The sequence below is a fragment of the Manacus vitellinus genome, unplaced genomic scaffold (genome assembly GCF_001715985.3).
Source record: "Manacus vitellinus isolate BGI_N305 unplaced genomic scaffold, ASM171598v3 scaffold_61_pilon, whole genome shotgun sequence".
In the NCBI taxonomy this organism is placed as follows: domain Eukaryota; kingdom Metazoa; phylum Chordata; class Aves; order Passeriformes; family Pipridae; genus Manacus; species Manacus vitellinus.
The window spans coordinates 100,021-120,929 of NW_021940696.1; the positions used below are offsets into that span (position 1 = coordinate 100,021).

Sequence of the window (20,909 nt, forward strand, 5' to 3'; positions counted from 1 at the left end):
CCACTGATTTTAAAAAAATAAAAAAAATAACAGAACCAGGAAAACCAAATAAATTCCAGTTTATTCAAGTCCAAAGACCTTGAACTGTAAATTATTCACACTAAAAAGTCTGTAAATAATGGTGACCTCCAGGAAAAAAAAAAGGAAAATTAGAATGTGAAAAGCCTAAGTATAGAAAGCACAACTTATGTTCTCTTTAATCACATCAAGTTCTCAGGTTACAGGAAGGCAGGAATGCCTGTCAAAATTAAACAATATCCTCCTAGCCAGGAATTACAAAAACTGCAAATATGTGGACCAGCAACAGCACCACTGAGGTCTCCACAAAGAGCAAAAATTAAAGCCAGAAAGGCCAAAAAGCTCATTTGATTAAGCAAAACATCTAATTTTAATCAAGCAATCAGCAGATTACTCTAGAGTGAGAGGTCACTTAAAAATAACACAAAACAGAAATAAACATCCACTCCTGAGAGGAGTGGGGAGGAGAGGCAGGACCAAACAAAACCTTTTCCAACCTCACACAAAAAATCCTTTTAAAACATGCTGTTTTCCAGCTTCCCAGAGCATTTCCAAATCCAGGAACACATTCTTTACCTAATGTGGACATTTACATGATTCAGAACTCATGTACAGACACACTGGGAATGGTCTGAATTACTGCCCATCAAATGTGCTCCCACATCTTTTATTCTCCTTGCTCTTGTTTCAAGAAAGAGCAGGTTTGGAAAAGCTTTTCCTCAGATCCTGCTACAGTGAATTCCAATGGAAGAAGCCCAAGGCCAGGCTAGATGGAGCTCTGAGCCACCTGGTTCACTGGAAGGTGTCCTTGCCCATGGAAGAGGGTTGGAACTGGATGATCTTTAAGGTCCCTTCCAAGCCAAACCATTTTGTGATTCTGTGATTCCGTGGTTTCTTGTCAGCAAGCAGTTTTTAAGGGAAGATTTGCAGTTAAGAGCAGAAAAATATTTTTCCAGACACATGTCCCTTCCCCTAAAATACAGAATCAGTGATCAAATAGTTTGTGATCGAGCTTTGTGATGGATGGATTTTATTTTGTCACATTTAGGGAGGAAATAATGGTGGTTATTTTCTATATTGTGCATAGCAAAAGCTGTTTATGGTCGTAAGGGTAGCTACAGGAAGGGCAAAAACCCCAAAACTTGTCCAGAGGCAACTGAAATATGGCTGGTTATGTCTTTTTTACTCAAAGTCAGACATATACACACCAAAAACTGCCTACAGGCGAGTCCCAACTGCAACAGCGTTTGCTCCACCTTCCTCACTTGTGCTTGACACAGTTCTGGAGTGAAACCTGACTTCACTTCCCTGAAAGATGATTTTAAAACAATAGAACAGGGAGTTTTTGTCAGCAAGTTATCAATATCACATTAAACTGAGCCTCGAAAATTAAAGTCAGTAAGATAAGAAGTGTCACTCAACGTCCTTGACACCCGTTCCACGAGATGAGCCATTAAATCCGCACGGATCTCTTCCATCGGAGCAGATTAACAAGATCCCGTTGTATTTTGAAGGAGGAATCACACCAGGGATCAACACCAGGGCGTGTTGTCACACGGCACTTATGGGCTTCAACCACGTCAGGTTCAGAACTTCTGATCAACACAATGCACTTCAGCTCACTGAGATGAAAATTAATGAGCAAAACTAATTTAAATTGCAATTCATCAATTCATAACGAAGCTGGGGATAAAACCTTTCTTTTTTTTTTTCCCTTGTTGCAAGTTTTTGGACGTTATATCCAGGAACACTTTTGAAAATCATATTTTACTGGGTTCTTCTTCAATAAGTAATGTATTAAATGTTAAGCCAATCCTCAGTATATGTATTACCCCCATGCAAAATAAAGATAAAGGCAGAATGTAAAAGTGCCCTTTCTTCTCTGCAGGAGCTACTGAGGTCAGAACTCCATCTGCATTTATGTTTCTGCTTTAGAATTTATATCATATTTACATCATGTCTAATTCCACATCTCCAGTCAAAGTTCAGGCACCAACTGGTATTTGGAAATGCTGGAAAGTTTTGTTTCTGCTATTCATTCGAGCATTTACAGTAAAAAAAAAAAAAAAATCAGTATTATAAACAGAAATCTACCATTTCTAAAATTTCAAGTATAACAAACACACATACTAAAAATAATGTATAACTACAGATAACATTTGTTACAGATTTAAATGATAAGAAAAATAATGTATTCATCCCCCATATATATTAAATAAGATCCATTTAAATGCCAAGTTTCTGCATTTTAATCAAAATTTCCATTCAAAAGTTCAACCAAAAAGAAAATCACTCTATCAAATAACATTATCCAGCACTCTTTAAATGCAAATTATTTTAAAAAATTAAAAATTAGGCAAAGGAATTTAAACAGCTCCCATCAGGCAGCCAAACTGAAAGACCACAAAAGAAATGTAGAATATAACTACACTGGGTCAGTTTGTTAAGTTTTGACTTCTGATTTCAATATTAATGATAGTATTTTCCATAGATACAATGTTTAGAATAAATTGGGTTTACAGTGATAGACAAAAACTAATGTTCCAATGTGACTATTGTGGCATCTTTACTCCCTTTTTATTAGGAATGTAAATGATAGATCATATTTAAATGCAAATCAACGAGTTTTAGAGGTCACTGATGGAGAAGAATGATTTGCCTCTCAGGGAAAGTAACTGATGAGGAGAAAAATGGAACAAACTTCAATTTATTTCTTTTTTTTTTTTTTTTAAATCACAGTTCTTTAACAGGAATGGGAAGTACAACAATAAAACCACAAAAATGGAGATACAGGATGACTTTTCAATGGTGATCCATATTTAGAAACTGTGGAAAAGACGTTTGGAAAGACCATTTGTGATTAGAACAGACACACAAATTTGAAAACACTGTTTAAGGGGTAAAACTCCTGCATTGTCAAGAAAATAATCTGTAAAACTTGATAGGTCTTTTCCCACTCTAATTGCTTCGATTTGGGGACTTGCAGATCACACATTACCCTGCAGCAAAACAGAGCAAGAAGTGTTTAAGACATGCTCTGCTGCCTAAAACATCAGCAAAAAATACCAGAAAAGAGTTGATCTCCTTTCAGATTCAAATTGTGGCTGCCAGCAGCATGTGCTTATGGTACACAGATTCCTTGTAGCATTTTTGTGCCCTTCTACGTTATCTAATAATTAAAAATAAAAGCAGAGAGATAACTATTACAGACTTCCCTTGGCACACAAACAGGTTACCAAGTTCCATATCAAATGTGAAACAAGTCCTTCATGTTTGTAAGAATATTACTAATCTAAACAAAGTGAAATTAAAAAGTTTTATCCACTGTATATGTTACAGAGAAATATATGTAAAGAAAGAAATAGATACAGTGAAATACTAATTATGCTATAACCATTTTTTAGACAGGGTAAGACTTTTTTATTATTCTTTAACTACCTAAGAGTATCTCTATTAAATGAACCTTCGAGATTTTCAAGGAAAAGAACTGTGTTCAAGATTTATTTCTGTTATTTCCAAACATTATTCCACAGTCCAGGCTGGTGTTTATAGCTATTTCCAACCTTTACCTTCTTAGAAAAAAAAATGAAATAAATATTTTATAACACTCAAATGTAGTTCTAAAGCACTGACTTGAAGTCATTGTGGATTTACTTAAGTTTAAGGGTAACAGAACTTCTTGGAAAATATAGCTGAGACAAAGCTGAGCAATAAATTAAAAATAAGGAGTTAAGCACCTTTCTCACGTACGGTGCCTCCAAAGCAAAGGTGGGATAAAATATCTCCCTGCTGGCCTTTGCTTTCAGGTCCTTGTAAATTTGAGTTCGGCCACTCAGAGTGACAGCAGCACTTTGCCTCGTGTGGATTGTGGTTGGTTTGCATTAGAATCACAGAATAATTTAGGTTGGAAAAGATTTCCAAGATCATGGCGTCCAACCTGTGAGCAATTCCCAACTTGTCAACAAGACAAGGGCACTGAGAGCCACATTCAGTCGTTCCTTGAACACCTCCAAGGATGGGGACTCCAGCACCTCCCTGGGCAGCCCCTTCCAATCCTTAACAACCATTTCAGTGAAGAAATTTTTCCTGATGTCCAACCTAAACCTCCCCTGGTGCAGCTTGGGGCTGTTTCCTCTTGTTCAGTCCCTTGTTCCCTGGGAACAGAGGCCGACTCCCCCTGGCTGCCTGCAGCCCTTGTTGTGGCAGAGAAAATCATGGAATCACAGAATCATTTGGGTTGGAAAAGTACTCTAAGATCATCAAGTCCAACCATTCCTCCAGCACTGCCAAGGCCACCACTGACCCATGTCCCCAAGTGCCACATCCACATGGCTTTTAAATCCCTCCAGGGATGGGGACTCCAACACTGCCCTGGGCAGCCCGTTCCAATGCCTGACATGTGAAGAAATTTTCCCAATATCCAACCTAAACCTCCCCTGGCACAACTTGAGGCCGTTCCCTCTCCTCCTGGCCCTTGTTCCCTGGGAGCAGAGCCCGATGACCCCCCCGGCTCCCCCCTCCTGTCAGGGAGTTGCAGAGTCAGAAGGTCCCCCCTGAGCCTCCTTTTCTCCAGGCTGAGCCCCCCCAGCTCCCTCATCTACTCCTGCTGCTCCAGACCCTTCCCCAGCTCCATTCTCTTCCCTGGGTGTGCTCCAGCACCAAAATACCCTCCCAAAACTGAGGGGCCCAGAATTGGACACAGCACTCGAGGCAAGGCCTCCTCAGTGCCCAGCGCAGGGGGACAGTCCCTGCCCTGCTCCTGCTGCCTCAGAGAGCAAGGAGGAGACAGATTTTAACAGGAATGATTCAGAGAATTCCTAAAGCAGAACCTGAGGAAAGGAGAAAGGGACCTATCAATCTAAATTTCGATAGTGAGAGATTCAATAACTCCAAAGGTGGAAGGAGAAAAATCTGTATGTCCGAAAATCCTGGGGGTGGGGAAGATGCTCTTTGGGAAGCTTTTCACAGGTCAGTAGATTCATTTTAGGGGAGGAAAGCATATCTGGGATCTGAAAACTGAGTTGGACATGAGGTACAAACGTGGGTACAAATGTAACTTTTGATTCCAAGAAAGATTCTTCAACCAACTCCCCTTACCTAAGCACCTTCACTTATGGGAATAGGGATGGTCAACTCAGCATCTCTTAATAAACAAGGAGGTACATTTGATTTTTCCAAACTCCCATTTTTCACACCTCCCAGTTTAAAAAAAAAAAAAAACAAAAAAACCTCATAATAAAACATCTACATTTATACACAGCAGAAATGACAAATCCCCATTAAAAAAATGCGTGTTGGAAGAGAGTATGGATTTCTGGAGCAGGTTCTCCTGCAGTGCCAGGCTGCACTCCAGAGCATCTAAACCCACCATATGGCACACAGTAACATAAACCATGGACACTCTGCCCAATATCCCATTTCTGAAACTCTGGAATAATACAGGAATAATCAGAACTGAAAGAGTGATGATTTTTTTTTTTCCTTAATATATGAAAATCACTATGCATCTATAAACTCCATATTCTACAGATCTGCCAACCTTTTCAATCAACAGACTAAAGGAAGAAAGGGAAATCTGTCAGAGGAGAAATTGGTTAAAATGCCTGACAGAAAAGCAAGGCTTTTAATTTTAACACTGATAATTACAGAAATTAAATAATGCTGGCAATCATATGATAATAATTATACACACACCAAAAAAGGAGCAGATTAAGCAAATTACTCAGAAAAGCTGTCTCATGAAAATACATATTTTTCTCTGTTTTAGACAGAAATGGTGATATCACTTTAAAAAAGAGTGTGATTATCATCTATTTCTCTTAGAAAAATGAATTTGTGATATCACTTACAGATTCCTGATCTACATTTTCCAAGAACATCAGCTTCATATCCACAGTCAAATAACAAAATTTAACACAACTAAAAATCCTAAAGGTTAAAAAAATGTCTATAGCCCAAAACTTAACCCCAATCAAAAAAAAAATCCAACCAAAAAAAACTTTGTAAGCCATTTGTTTTTCTTGCTGCAGAACTACCCCTCTGCTCTGAAGACAGGCTGGGAAATTTGGAGTTGTTCAGCCTGGAGAAGAGAAGGCTTCAGGGAGACCTTAGACCCCCTTCCAGTGCCTAAAGGAGCTCCAAGGGAGCTGGAGAGGGACCCTGGACAGGGTGCCCGAATTATGGGAGCAACATACAGAGACTAAACAGGTGAACTGCACATTGCAGGTCCCAATTTTTTAATTTTACACTTTCTGGTGTGTGCAAATTAACAAACTGTTATTAACCTGAGTCAGAACAAAACTGGTGGAGGAAGAAATGGGACTAAATTTCAGACGCCACTGAACTGGAACTTATCTAATGAACTTGCTGGTTTGAATTCCTGGTTACATTAAATGCTATTACTCTAAATGCTTAGAGGGATCTATTATAATTAGAAGGAGGGGGAAAAAAATGAAATCACCACTTTTTTTTTCCAATTCCAAATTAAAATATTTAATACATCTGATACAATTATTTCTTGTACCTAATAATAGGCCCAGGATTTTCCTTCGTCAACCCCACAGTTAAATTTGCCATGAATTTGCCATCAAATCCACAGTTGGGCTCAGTGATCTTTGAGGTTTTTCCCAACCTCAACAGTTCTATGATTCTATGAAGGAAAAGAAGAAATCCCTCTGTCTCTAACAGCAACTATCTTTTTATTCCAGCTTTGCCTTTGCAGGTCTCAGATGAGACTTCTTAATCATTTAAGATCTTCATGTCACATAAAGAAGTTTGCTGTACCGACAGAAAATTCAGCATTTAGGCAAATCAGGAGTTCTTTTCAACTCAATAAATATTTATTTTTTTTACAATGAAAGACGTTTACAGCAATATTACACAAATGGTCTCCGTGGTTTATTGGTCATTTGCTTATTTTCTGTAAATCATGAGCACGCTCTGCTGACTTTAGAGGTATTTGTGAATAGTTTTTAATACCACAATTTCACCATGGAAGAGCTTCACTATGCTTATCTTATCCTAGAAATGGAAAATTAACTCTCTTAAACTTGCTAATTTGTAAATTTGCTAATTTGTATAATGGTTCTAAAATCCAATCATTTTTCTAAAAAGCAAATTTGACTACAGAGGCATTTTCATCCTTAACATTTAAATTCTTTTAACTCTGACAAATTTCTTCAATGAACCTAAGTTCCCATCACACAAGCATGTTCTGCATGAAATCTTCCACAGAATTATACTTAGGTCATCCCAGATTTAGTGGGTGGGGCTGGGGGGGGTTAATATCAAAAATTAATGTAATATGTTCCACCTGATGATTTTCTGTGCCAACTTACATGTATAATTTAGAGGTCCTTCAAAAGCATGCATGAGGGCAAAAACTAATACATCTGACGATGATTCATATTTTTCTCCAGCTTTTGACTAACACCATGAATTCAGCAATAAACAACCAACCTAAATTATTGAAATTATCAGTTACATCTCCATTCAAATGTTGACTTAATTATGACTTCAGCCTTCCTGCAGAAAGCATGCTTAGCCTTGCAGGTAACTTCTAGAAAACTATCAAGTAACGAAATTTTCACTTGCTCCAAAGTATCAATATAGAGTATATTCATGTAAACTTTGCCCCTCCCAAGGCAATAAATGTTCACTGCTACAGAACCAGAAGATTTAAGATTTAAGAATATCTGCACACCCAAGTTTTATGTGGAACTACTGGCAAAGACATCAATATCCAGGTGACCAAAATAACCCCTCAAAAGGATGTTTTCCTACTTTACCTTTCTTTCACCAGGGCTAAGGAGTATTGATCAAATCAAATGCTTTAACTACCTCCTACAAGTCTTTTCCAGAACAAACGTCTTCCTGCCACAATCAATTATCTACCTGCCTCAAGAGAATCAGCTTAGATGTTGCTAAGATTTCTCAGGCAGAAGAAAAGTTTTTCAGCCTGTTTAGGCTGGCAATCCATTACCTGAAATAAAGTATTTTCCCAGGTATCTTACATTTTCTACAGAAGGAAGAATAAAAAAATAAAAAAAAAAAAGGAAAGATATAACAGGCGAAGTGATAAAAGCTGCAAACACCACAAAGATAAAGAGAACACTGAAAATAGTTCGGCCACAAAATGTGAATGATTTGGTAAATTCGGATCATTCAGGAAAACTGCTGCAATACAAAAAAAAAGGGAAAAAAAAGAAAAAGTATCAAGAAAGGAAACCAAGCTACTTCTAAAGAGAGTGGAAAGGAATGACTGAAAGGTTTGAAAGGTCATATGAAAAACCACAGAACTGCCATGCTGCATTCAGGTTGGATACTCAAGATTTGAGAGCATTTCTGTTACCAAGAAACTCGAGAGGTACAGAAGGAAGTCATGTGGCTTCTCTACCTTGTGCCTGGATAATCACACCCACAGTCCAAATGAAATTATTCTCTCTCTCTCCTATTATACAGGTGCTATTTTTGGGTTTCCTCTTTTGTTGTCCAATCCAACCTACACCTATATCTTCCAGATATTACTCTTATGACATTCTGATTCATCCATATGCCCAAAGCTATACTTCCTCCCCTCCTCTTCTTGATGTTATCCTCCTGTTCCTCGCTGTCTGTGCTCTCTGCTAGCAGCAATCTTATTCCATCACATGCACTCAGAAAACTATTACAAAGATACTTCAGGTTTTTGTGAAGTCAGTGCTTTCTCAAACTTCTTCCACTAACTGAATCACCTCTCTGCATCACACTGCTCACCTTCACTTTGAAAGCTTTTCAAAACTTCACTCACACACCTACTGGGCTGCAGTTTAATGAGCCTTTCCTCCTGCAGCACCGAAGGTTTCAGCAGCACCCACCTGTTCCTCACCCCTTCTTCCCATCCCCGTGCCCTGCTCCGAGTTCTGCTCACACAAGTACTTGTTCAGGTGCACAATGAACCGATGAAACAAAAAGGAAAAAAAACAGTTTTGAAATAAGTATTTTTAAAATGAAAGTTAATTTAGAATAGATCGGCTGTGCACAAACAATAGAGCACAGCTCAGGAGCTGGCAGAGTGAGAAACAACAGCAGCTGCTTGACTGAGCCCTGGAGCTAAAGAATTACTGAAAATAAGCTTTTTGCAACAGGACATTGACTTCAGCTTTAAACATCCCATAAAGCAGCTGACTAAATTGTTACACAGGTAATGTTGCACTTTCTCAAAAGCTGCACTGGACACCTGCAAGGAAACTCTTGCAAAGATCTGGTTCCTCGGTGCTTTCATTCAACCTCCTCTGGCTGCACCATGTGAGGAAACTCAAGTGGTTGGGACTGGAATGGATTCCTGTCTCCAAGCCTTACTTTGGTGATTGATTCTCACTCAGCCTGTGTTTGTACTCTCCATCTGTCTAAATCCAGCTTTCATTTGGAACTGAGAGGCTGAGTTTGGTTTTGCCAGGTATTTACACAGCACTTGGCACAAACAGAGTGGGATCTTTGCCCGAGATTCAAAATCAAAGGTACTAAAATATATGAAACCCAGCCTCCCCTTCCCCTTCACAGAACCCTAAAAACTATCATCAAAACCATCACTACCCTCGTGTGCATAACAACAACAAGGTTAAGTTCTCGTTTCCCCCTTTCTTTTTTTTTTTTTAAATAGAAATTCAATCTGGAAGTGCTGACATAATGTTCACAGAATCACAGACTGGTTTGGATTGGAAGGGACTTTAAAGATCATCCAGTTCCAACTCCCTGCCATGGGCAGAGACACCTTCCACTAGCCCAGGTTGCCCAAAGCCCTGTCCAACCTGGCCTTGGACACTTCCAGGGATGGAGCAGCCACAGCTTCTCTGGGCAACCTGTGCCAGGGCATCAATGCCCTCACAGGGAAGAATTTCTTCCCAATAACCCATCTAACCCTTCCCTCTGGCAGTGTGAAGCTATTCTCCCTTGTCCTGTCACTCCAGGCCCTTGTCCAAAGTGTCTTTCCAGCTCTCTTGGAGACCTTTTAGCCACTGGAAGGGGCTTCCCAGAGCCTTTTCTTCTCCACACTGAACACTCCTAACTTTCCCAGACTGTCTCCACAGCAGAGGGGCTCCAGATCCCTGATCATCTTCTCATATGGCAAAAGATGTGGGATGGGATGAAACACGGGAACAGAAGACAAGGGAGCTCTTAAATCATGATATGGAGAACCCAATCTGGCATTTCCTTCCCTCTGAACAAAAGGGTCTGGAAATCTTAGCACAATTTTTGCAAACCCCCTGCCTTCCTGAGCAGGCAGAAAGGCTGTTTGGGAAGGATTTTTCTGCAAATGAAATCTGATTAGTTCAACATGGACCTTCCATATAATGTTCCAATATAATGAGTAAATTAGCAGGTGATATAAACCTCTGAAAACGGAAAGACTGTAATGAAAACCTTAATACGCTTTTTACAGTACTGCTGAAAAAAGAAGTGATGCCATGCTTAAACTGATCATGTTTTTATTCCCACCCCCAGGCAAACCTGCAAAAACTCAATGAGCAGCGAGATTTCGTTAAATATATTTATAAAGAATCATTTTCTTCTCCTTTGAAAACAACTCATTTGAAGGAAGACTTTAGCGTAATGACTGACATCTGGGTACTACAGGCACAGGATTTCCTATTATTGACTGAAGGTGAAAGAACCACAAACACAGAGAGAGCAGAGAAAAAACAGTCATTAAGGAGCTGGGAGCACATGAATTTTAAAGAGCTGAGGGAAGTACAGCAACTTTGTAGAGCTGATGGGAAGCCTGGTACCCTCAGAAAGCTGTTCAAACATCCCCTCTGCTGAGCCTGGAAGAGGATGCTCAGGACACCCATGGACTTCAAAGAAATCTGGATTAGAAACTGCCCATTTGTACCAGAAGCAGGACAGCACTTGTCTTGGGAAAGCACACTAGGAAATGGTAGAGGGAAAATATTTGGCTTTCCAGATATAAATCTCTGCTCTCGGGAAGGAGAGAGCAACAGGGTATGAGACAAACACACAGGAGTCGCTCAACTTGCTTGGTTTTGTCTCAACTCCACAGGGGAAAAAAACCTGGCTGACCCCTAAAATTCGGAAAAATCCATATGCCAGTAAGAGAAGTAGAATTTAAATGTGGGATTTTTCTGTCGCTTACATAAAGAGGTCTGAGGAACAGTGCTTGATCCTTAAAATATCCATCACTCTACAACTGTACTTTTTGAACCAGGAGACACACACGGATACAGGCTGTACAGTTCCACTGAGAATCCTCAAAATTCATTCATCTGGGAAAGTAACAGCCACCATCCATATGGTCAGATGACAGAGATCTGAGATGCTTTTGGTTCTGCACCAAGTTCAGTAAGTGGCTGTTTCAAAATTATTACGAAAATAAAAATTAAAAAAAATCCAACTTAATTACATGAGGTTCATTGAAAGGACATTTTAGAGTCAAAAGCATTTTTTCATTGATGCTATGGTGCAATTCTCAAAAGGAAACTGGTATCACCACTAATGGATCTGAGAAGAATCTGGAGAAGCAACACAGAAGGGAATAATACCAACCTAGGAAAAAATATATAGATATGGAGATATTGAAGAGCAAATCCAGGACAAAAAGGCACAGTAACTGCAGAGTTGTATTTTGAATTGTTTGCAATCTGTCCAAGCAATTACCATCACTGTGTGCCCTGACCACAGAGGAAGCCAACTTATCTAATCTGTTTTTCAGTCTTCAAAACATCTCTGCAGTCTGACAAGATGAGTCTTACTGGAGCTAAAAATCCCCTCAGTTGAGGAGAAAGAAAGACAGAAAGACTTAAAATGCATTTTCTGTTTTACTCACTTTAAAACATGAAGTCAATTCCTCCATAAATACAAAAACCCTGCAAACTCTGATGGGATTAATTAACAAATGACTGGTATTTGCAGGCTAAAGGAAATGCAAGAAGTAAACAGGTGACAATGAAGTGCCAGTCCTTCAAAAAAAGCAATTTAACCAATGTCAGATTAATTTCTCCACAGAGGAACTTTTCATAAACAGTTTCCATCTTGATAGTGAATCTTTGATCAGTGTCTCTGAAAAAATAATCTCTGTGAAGATTAAGAAAACAAAGGAACCCAGATAAACTGGAAAATGGCAACGAAACTTTTCAGGCCACCAGGTAAATAAACTATTACAGGCACCTCAATGGAATACAAAGAGTTCTTGTAGAGGATTATGATGGAAAATAAAAGGATTTAAACAAAAAACCAAATAACCAAACAAAACACAAGGTGAAACTGGCACCTTATCTTATATATCTTTTCAAACAAAGTAATACATTAAGCATTCATAAAACTTGGCAAAAAAAAAAAAAAAGAAAATGTCAATCCAGGAATTATACAGGATAAAACTAATCAGTGCTCTCAGTGCTATGAAACCTGACCCTTAGGGGAGTTGTTGTATCTGAGGCACAGAGAACAAGCGTGAGACCAAACATTAATGAAACCAATCCACAGTGAGCTAAAAAAACAATTCCATTTTAGTGACACCGTACCAGTCATTGTCTCTGTTTCCTCTAGAGCACCTTTAATTAACACTTCAGTCTCACACATGTTCCCTGCAAGGTTCCCTGTGAACATCCTTCCGGAGCTGTTCCACAGGTAACAAGGATATACAGACTCTCTTTGGATTTTCTGCTGGGCCTCGTCCTCTCAGACTCCACCTTTCCTACCTCGCTTTCCCACTGGCTGTCAACTCTCTGGAACAGTTCCTGCTTCCAAAGGGTTTGAAAAAAGACTCATAATTGGTTTTCCCGTCTTGAACGTTTTTGCAGAATTATTTTTGGCCTCCCTTATAACATTTTGGGCATTGAATACTTGCACATTATGATACCTTTTAAAAAATATTCTCTTATCTAAAAATAGCTTTCTCTGCTGTCCTGAGTCCTCACTGCCTTTCCTTCATCTTCTGTTTTAATGAGTATTATTTATTCTTCTTACTGCCTTGAAACAGAAGGACTTGATGATCTCCTAGGTCTTTTCCAACTTAAATGATGCCATGAAGTTTCTTAAGAACAAAATCCCAAAGTGTTCTTTTTAATTGCCTTTTAATCACGTCTCCCTCTATGTGTAGTTCTTTTTGGAGATAAAACACTACCATAGTGAATTTGGCTTTTTCCCCCACCTCCTACAAGGCTTTGAACCAAAGTGTCTGTGATCACTGTTTCAGATGTTTTCCACAGCAGTAGTTTTAGTCCCAAGCTTGTTCAAAACCAAGAGCTTTTCTCCTCTGTGATCCCTGACACAGTTCAGTAAAGTTCTGTAAGGCAGACAAATTCTGCCTCATCCTCAGTCAGCCCTTCCTACTTCACTGCAGAACTTCAGTCCATGCAATGTAACTGCATTGCCTACTAAAACAGTTAACTCATTTATCTAACTGGATTCTGAGCTTTCTGGAAGGTAAAGTACAACCTCACAACTTCAATAGATAACCTGTATGGTATCATTAGTCCCCAGAAAGAATTCCTGCTGCCACTTGGAAAAGAAGGAGGTGAAGAGTAAAGTGACTATTTTTAAGGATAAAGAAAGCAAAATAATTAAAGCAGAATACTCCAGCATAAATCTCACTGTTCAATCTTGCAGATTTTATCGAGCTCAGTGACGAGGGGCAAAAACAGCTGACGAAAATGCATTTTTTCACCACTCCATAATATGGAGAACATGGGAAAAACATGGGAAAAAGCAACTCCACATGTAAAATGGAGTCACAGCTGGAAGCCCTCTGAAAACCAGTCATTCTGCACAGCTTTGTTCAGCAAAAGAGGGCGGGGAGGGAATACTTGTATGTCACCATTTAAATCTATTGCACATCTCCATCCTTAATGCCCTGTGTCCTTCCACCTCCACAAAGGTCTGGTAGAACTAGAACATGTATCTATGAAGTCTCCATGATCAGAGGCACTGAATGTTCTCCATATGAAGAGGGTCTAAACGCATCTCATTATTCAACTTTCAATATGAATCAGAGAGAATAGCTGTGATTAAAAATATGCCCCATCCCTGGAAGTTGTTCAAGGCCAGGTTGGACAGGGCTTGGAGAAACCTGGTCTAGTGGAAGGTGTCCCTGCCCGTGGCAGGGGATGGAACTGGATGATCTTTAAGGTCCCTTCCAACCCAAACTATTCCATGATTCTACACGAAGGCAGATGGCACAGAGGTCAACAGAACTCAAAATACTTCCTCTGCTACAAGAACTTAGATGCACCTCAAATTCTTCAGTCATCAGGTTTCTAAGTATCAAGTAGGGAACACTTTTCCCCTCAGAACTGGGGAACCAACTGCAGCAGGACGTTTCAGAGACAAAGGGAACATTAACAAGAGAAGTTATGAAACAATGTCGTGCCTCTCCTCAATTAAAAACTATTGTCCAGTTGCTCCCCTGAGACTCAGGAAGTCCATAAACAGCTGGTTCTTCAAAGCCAGGATGGAATATCCAGGGATGAATCCAGCCATACGTGTCCTCTTTGGTTTCACCTACCCTTACAGAAAGAAGAACAGATTCTATTATTAACTTTGCCTGTAATCACCATGCTTAATAATTTCTGAGCTGCAGAATTTTTGTGCAACACACAGTTGGAGTTGGACAGACTTTGGCATTTCATAGGTGTCATCAGATCAACCAAGATTTCTGCTAAAATCCTGCACCTGTTCTAACACAAGGTACGTAATAGTCACAGAACTTCATCAAGCTTTTGGCACTCAGTTCACTTCAAACTTTTCAGGCATCTCAGTATTTGTGTTTAGGTTTAGGAACAGAAGTTCCTTAAATAATGTCAACGGAGCCACCTCCAAAAATTATTCACAACACCTCAGGCAGATATTCCTTGTCACAGTAAAGTTGTACTAAATTTAATTCATCCCAACATTTGCAGATTTACAAATGTGTAACAGCACTTCCCAAGTCTAATTAAAGCTTTCCTAACTCACACATCTGTTAAAAGCAAAAATATATATACAAAAAAAAAAAAAAATCCCTCAGAAAACAATAATAGCATCCTACATGCTCCACTTCACAAAGCTGGATTTCATTCACAAATGTATCAGGTTTTATTCTCGACACAAGATGACTCACTGCATGTTCACTCCCTTCAATCTTCAAATATCTTGTTAATATATGCAGGAAAAAAAGCTACAATAGTTTGCTCAGGAAAAAGGAAGGTGTTTTTTTTTTAAACCAAGAGCTTACAAAGGTGGAAGAATTTGGCTTGTACAGAAAAGAATATTTAATATACAGTGGAATATTTAGTAACAGAGACATTTTTTTCAGTGGGATTTATTCATGTCTTGCAGAATAACAGAGAAATAATAATAATAAGGAATTATTATTACATGGAAGAGAAATCATTAAGTAATTTTGGCCCAAACCTAGAGGGAAATATCAAGCAATTATTGATAAGGATTGACTGGGATTACAATTTCCTTTACCTTAGAAATGAACAGAAATGCACAAAGCCCCAAAAGCTTACTTGCAATCAGAATTTTATAACAATTTTATAACTCTTGGTCATAATGTAATGGAGAAGGCGAGAATGCTGAACACAGTAAAAAAATGGAATTTACTCCCAGTCTGGTTTTATGGTATTTGACAGGAAGCCACCATAGCAGCCCCTAAAAAGTAAGAACATCACAAATCTTATTTTTATTGCCCTTTTCATAAAAAGTTCTTCAAAAGCTCATGTTTCATCTGTCTTCTAACTCCAGATTTTTTGACTTTAATGTCAGGTTTTAAACACACAGGTATTTTTAAACTGCCTTTCTTGTTGTGCTTTCCACTTGCACATAACAGCATCTAAAATCTCTTTCAGAAATCATAATTCCTTCTGCTCAGTTTTATTTCTTAATGCAAGTCAGAAAAATGTCTCCATTACTTTTTTCACTCCCCGTTCTGTATGTAGCCAAAATCTCTTATTTCCTTTGATTTGAAATCAAAGACAGTTGTAAGAAACAAGACAGTTTCTCGCAATAGCAGAGGAAACATATACAGAGATCTCTGCTTTTCTCAAAAGCACACAAAGACCTATCATTTTACCTCTTCTAGGAAAGAAATAAACTCTACCATTCCCTTAAATCAGGCCATCAGCTACATCCTATATTATCAATCATTACCATGACTCAAATGTGATTCCAACACCCACAGCCTCTCTCTCTGGGCATTGTTCATAAAAGCAGTAAGACCATTTTTCAAACTGAAATAGTATTTAACAGTAGCAGATAAGAGACAGCAAATTAAAAACAAACAAGTAAAATGATGAATACACTTCTGTAGGTCCTTCCATCCTCTGGTACCTGATGAGGCTACTCTTCTTCCTCCCAAATCTTCCAATAAACTGAAAGTTTACTTCTGCTGGTTCACAGAGTTGGTAAAAACAACTCATAAATGGGAGCATGGAATTACTATGACAAAATTCAAGCTTTTTCTGTAAGCAACCTCCAACATATTTTCTTGAAGGCTGCTTTGCTTGGAATATAATGGAAGAGAGGTTCCAGCTGACTCTTCCCCACCTCTTACTAAATGAGTTTGTATATCTATTCTATTCCAGTGTCCTTTGATGCAAAACCTGTTTCCTACAAGATCTCCCACCTCAAAAGCAGTCTCAGCTAAGGTAAGATATGGAAGATCATAGGCAAGACACAGAACCTGACATTTATGACTCATTTTATGTTCCAATAGCCTGAAACAATTTCTTCATCTCCACAGACCCCTGGTTAACATTCTTTAAAAGATTCTGGTAGTATCATAGAATCATGGAATGGTTAGTTTTGGAAGGGACCTTAAAGACCATCCCATTCCACCCCTCTGCCATGGGCAGGGACACCTTCCACTAGACCAGGTTGCTCCAAGCCCCGTCCAACCTGGCCTTGAACACTTCCAAGGATGGGATTAGCAAACCAAAACAAACAAAAATCCCTCTGAAAATTCCTTTTCTGTACTTCATCTTATGCAGATCTTTGGCTAAAAGAAAATGTTTGCCATTTTCAAATAACATGTTTAAAATTGGTCACAAAAGTGTACAACATCCAGTGAGATTGCTCTCTCTCTTCCCTTTGGCCCCCATACACAACTATATTACCATGGAAAAGGTTCTCTCTCTTTCTTAGGTAGTTACTAGAGCTTGACCTCTAGATGCAAATTATTTGACAGTGCTTAATGCAGGTAAGTCTCAGAAAACTGGTCACCTGAGCTGCTTGCTCCCAGGTAATGAAAATCTGATAGCAAAAGGGTCTCATCTTCTTTACCTCTGAATTACTCCAGTCTGAGACAGTCTTGGTGAAAATAGAGACCTGTGGAGTCTCTATTGTGTTGTGGGGAAAACTCAGTTTCTGCCTTGAAACCAGTTCAAACCATGTAATCATTAAAAAAAATAATAATTATTCAATTTTTTTCTGTTTTGTCACCTCTTGGATTTAAATGGAAGTAGAAATAGGGGTTCTTTGATCATTACAGAATGTTTATGAAGCTGCGCAGAAATAATTCAGTGCTGGACTGAGACAGCAAAGCTGTTGGGAAACCAACAACAAAGGAGACAGTGATTTAATTTCCAACACCTCAGTGAGCTGTAGGTGGTTGGTAGTACTAGAACAGAGGAGAACTATCACTGCTGACAAGGCTCCTCCAACCTCTCCCTAATCAGGGCACAGATTTGGGCAGAAGGGCTGTAAAACCCAGATAAAATGTGACATTCTTTCTAGAGGACAGGGAGCTGTTGCTTAGAAACTGTTTACAGATACATCCTGCTGGTGTACCTAAAAAAAAAATAAAATTAGGTCATTCTTGGCTGTAGGTAGGAAAGATCTTTATTGGTATAAAATCCTCCCCATTTTTCTTTACTGTCAACAATTAACAATGCTTTAGGAAAGCTGCTTGGATGCTCTTTTTGCCTGCAACTGCACATTCCCAGTGGCAGAATTACCAATATTGAAATAATCTGGTGGCTAAACAGAGTGGACTGACATCATAGTTCACTCAGGAGGCTGAGCCCAGACTGGACCATCTTAGGAGGGAACTGGTATTAAAAGTGAAATCAAAAGGGGGCGGGGGGCAAAGTGCAATTACTCTTCTCATCCATCTCTCAGCTGTTGTGGAAGAAAGAAAAACATCAAAAATTAAGAAAAAAAACCCAAACAGACCAATACCACCAGACCAAGAGAAAAAACCAAAATCTCAGTTCTACTTTTTAAGTGCACGATGAAACCAGGGCTGCCTAAAATGAAAGGGGAAAGGCCACAACACTTCTTTGAAGCCATGAGAGAACAAAGTTTGCCTTGAAGAACAAAAGGTGATGTTTGAATCCGTTCATTTTATTAAGGAAAATAGTACCAGGAGCTCCTAAGTGTCTAAAACAAAGTTGCAAGCGAGCACTTACTGCACAGAGACAACAAAGTCGTTCAAAGCAGATGGGAAAGAAAAATTACATCAATCCAGAGCCAGTTTTCTCCTCCGCATAAATAATCCACGCTTGAACAATTTTTCCTCATATAAATAACTGCATTTATAAGAAGCCTCAAGTAAGAAGGCTCTTATATCATTATTCACTTAAAAACCACTCCAAAAACTCAGACAAATCACTGCTTTCTAAGTAAAAGAAAATAAAACGCACAGCTTGTGGTAATAAACAGCTCATTGTCGTCCTTCCAGAGAAAGTAATTTTTTTCTCTTCACTTAAAAATAAATGTAGCACGGGCTTGTTTTCTTATATTAAGCAAATCACATCAAATGAATACAAGGAGAATAAGTGTTACCACATGGCACCTCATGTAGCAACAGGACAGATGTCACAGTGATAACCCCAAAAAACAAAGCTAGTGTTGTAGGGACAAGTGCCTCTGGTTGAAACTTCAGGGGCAGGTCTCGAATTCATTAACAAAGCCCACATTCTCTGTAGTGTCAACATAAGGTCACCACACCATCCTTCAGGCTGGAAAAGTAAGGATCACGAAACCATGTGTAATTTAATCACTGTTCCTTAATCCAAAGGACAAACAAGGCCCTGTGCTGTGATGCCGTGTGTGACAAAGATGACTTCTGGAAGCCATAGGTGGAGTTAACATATAAGATAACAAGTTTGGGTTTCAAGGGTTATCACAACCTAACACAAGTGCAAAGTCTGGGAAAATTGTTTAAACTCCCTCGCTCAGTGCGTGGCTTCCCACTGAAGGAAGGTGGCTAATGGGGTAAGATCCCACTCTCCTATTGCCAGAAATACAGACAAAAACAACAACAAAAGAAGAAAATATTAAGAACCACAACTATTATAATTCACAAACTAATCTAGAAATGCACTTTGGATTAAACTAATGTTAATTATTTCCAAAATTGAAGATAACATGGCCCATTTCCCCAAGGCTCCCAAAGCCACGCGGGAGGCCTGTGAAGCGTGGAGGGGAGGCCAAGCTGATCTTTATTCATGTGTTGCTCTGCTTATCTACATGGGAAACAGAATTATGCTCTATTTAGCCCTCTGTCAGGTTGCTCAGGTTTTAAAATAGCTGTTAATGAAATCACAAGCCTTCACCACAAAAAGCAGGAACGAAAATAGCAACAGGACAGCAAACGTTGGACTGCAGCAACTCTGAGCGAGTGTGGAGCAAAAGACACATCTCCCCACAGTCTTGAAATAAAACACAGGGAATAATAGATTACATTTTACTGAGGCCTCACTACAGTGAATGGCATTTCATAACAATTTTCACAGAAATACAGCTCTTGAAAACTGTTTTTTCCTTTGGCTTAAGAACCTAACAGCAAAAAAAGAGTTCAGCAGGGGAAGCGTTCCTTACCTTAACACATAAGATACCTGGAAATCACCTGAAGGACACATAATTTATTATAACAAAAAATAAGGCTTTTAATTTTTCATTTTTTTCACAGTATTGTGCAAAACTCAATTTTAACTCATTCAAATGGTCGTAACTTTAAAAATACTGCCAACACATCATTTGCACTAAATTATTTAGAAATAGATGGACATACACTTCTCAGACTGAAGTTTGGGCTGAATTTTAGGAATGACAACAAAACACTTCCTTTAAAAGAAATAAAATCATAGAATCACAGAGTGGTTTGCATTGGAAGGGACCTTAAAGACCATCTGGTTCCAACTCCCTGCCATGGGCAGGGACACCTTCCAGTAGAAAGTGGTAGTGAGTCTTTTGCTTTCCATTTTGAAATGAGAGAACCTTGATAAATATGGCTAAAAACCCAACACCTTCTTTGATGGTGATTAAACATGTGCAAAGACTGCACATCATTTGTGACAGAAGAAATCTGAAGTTATCACACACCTCCATCAAATCCTTCTATTTTATTTAGTGGGATCCAAAAGAGAAGAAACCAAGAGTTGTTCTTCAGACACCAAAATTTCCTTGGAGAAACAAATAATGAAACCTTTCTAACACACTGACTGTGATCACTGCCCTTGACATACCTTGCAACTCATCTTCTAATTTGTTTGGAAACACAGACCCACAATTAATTTAGATTCATCATACAGAGTATTCTGCCTATGACATACACACGCCTATAATACACATCATCTAAGACAACATCTGTAATTCTATTTCCACTAAGCCAAAATATCTCCAAAATGTCAGGACTCCCACCAAATTTTATCATTATTTCATGTACTTTGCCACACTGAAGACTAACTCTGAGCTGTGGTTCCTGCCAGGGCACCATCCCACCCACGTTTTGGGAGAAATACAGTTAAACTCATCAAGTAACCCAGTGCTGGTATGTTTGGGGTTGGTTTTGGCACCGAGATGAACCCAGGATGCTGCACAGAAGAAAACCAGCAGGGATGAATATGGCAGAGGACATTCTGGAAACCTGTGACCTCACAGAAGAGCAAAGCTGAAGACTGTAAGGTGTTTCC

At 39.0% G+C, this 20,909-nt stretch overlaps 1 protein-coding gene across 1 annotated transcript in view; it reads right to left on the minus strand.

Annotated features, from left to right (window-relative positions):
• The window catches only part of LOC103767490 (catenin alpha-2), a gene marked incomplete at its 3' end in the record, with an annotated part of 99,920 nt that extends 91,007 nt beyond the window's left edge, over positions 1-8,913 (minus strand). Inside the window, exon 1 of the mRNA XM_029963705.1 lies at positions 8,874-8,913. The remainder of the gene's footprint in view (positions 1-8,873) is intronic.
• Positions 8,914-20,909: the final 11,996 nt, after the last annotated feature.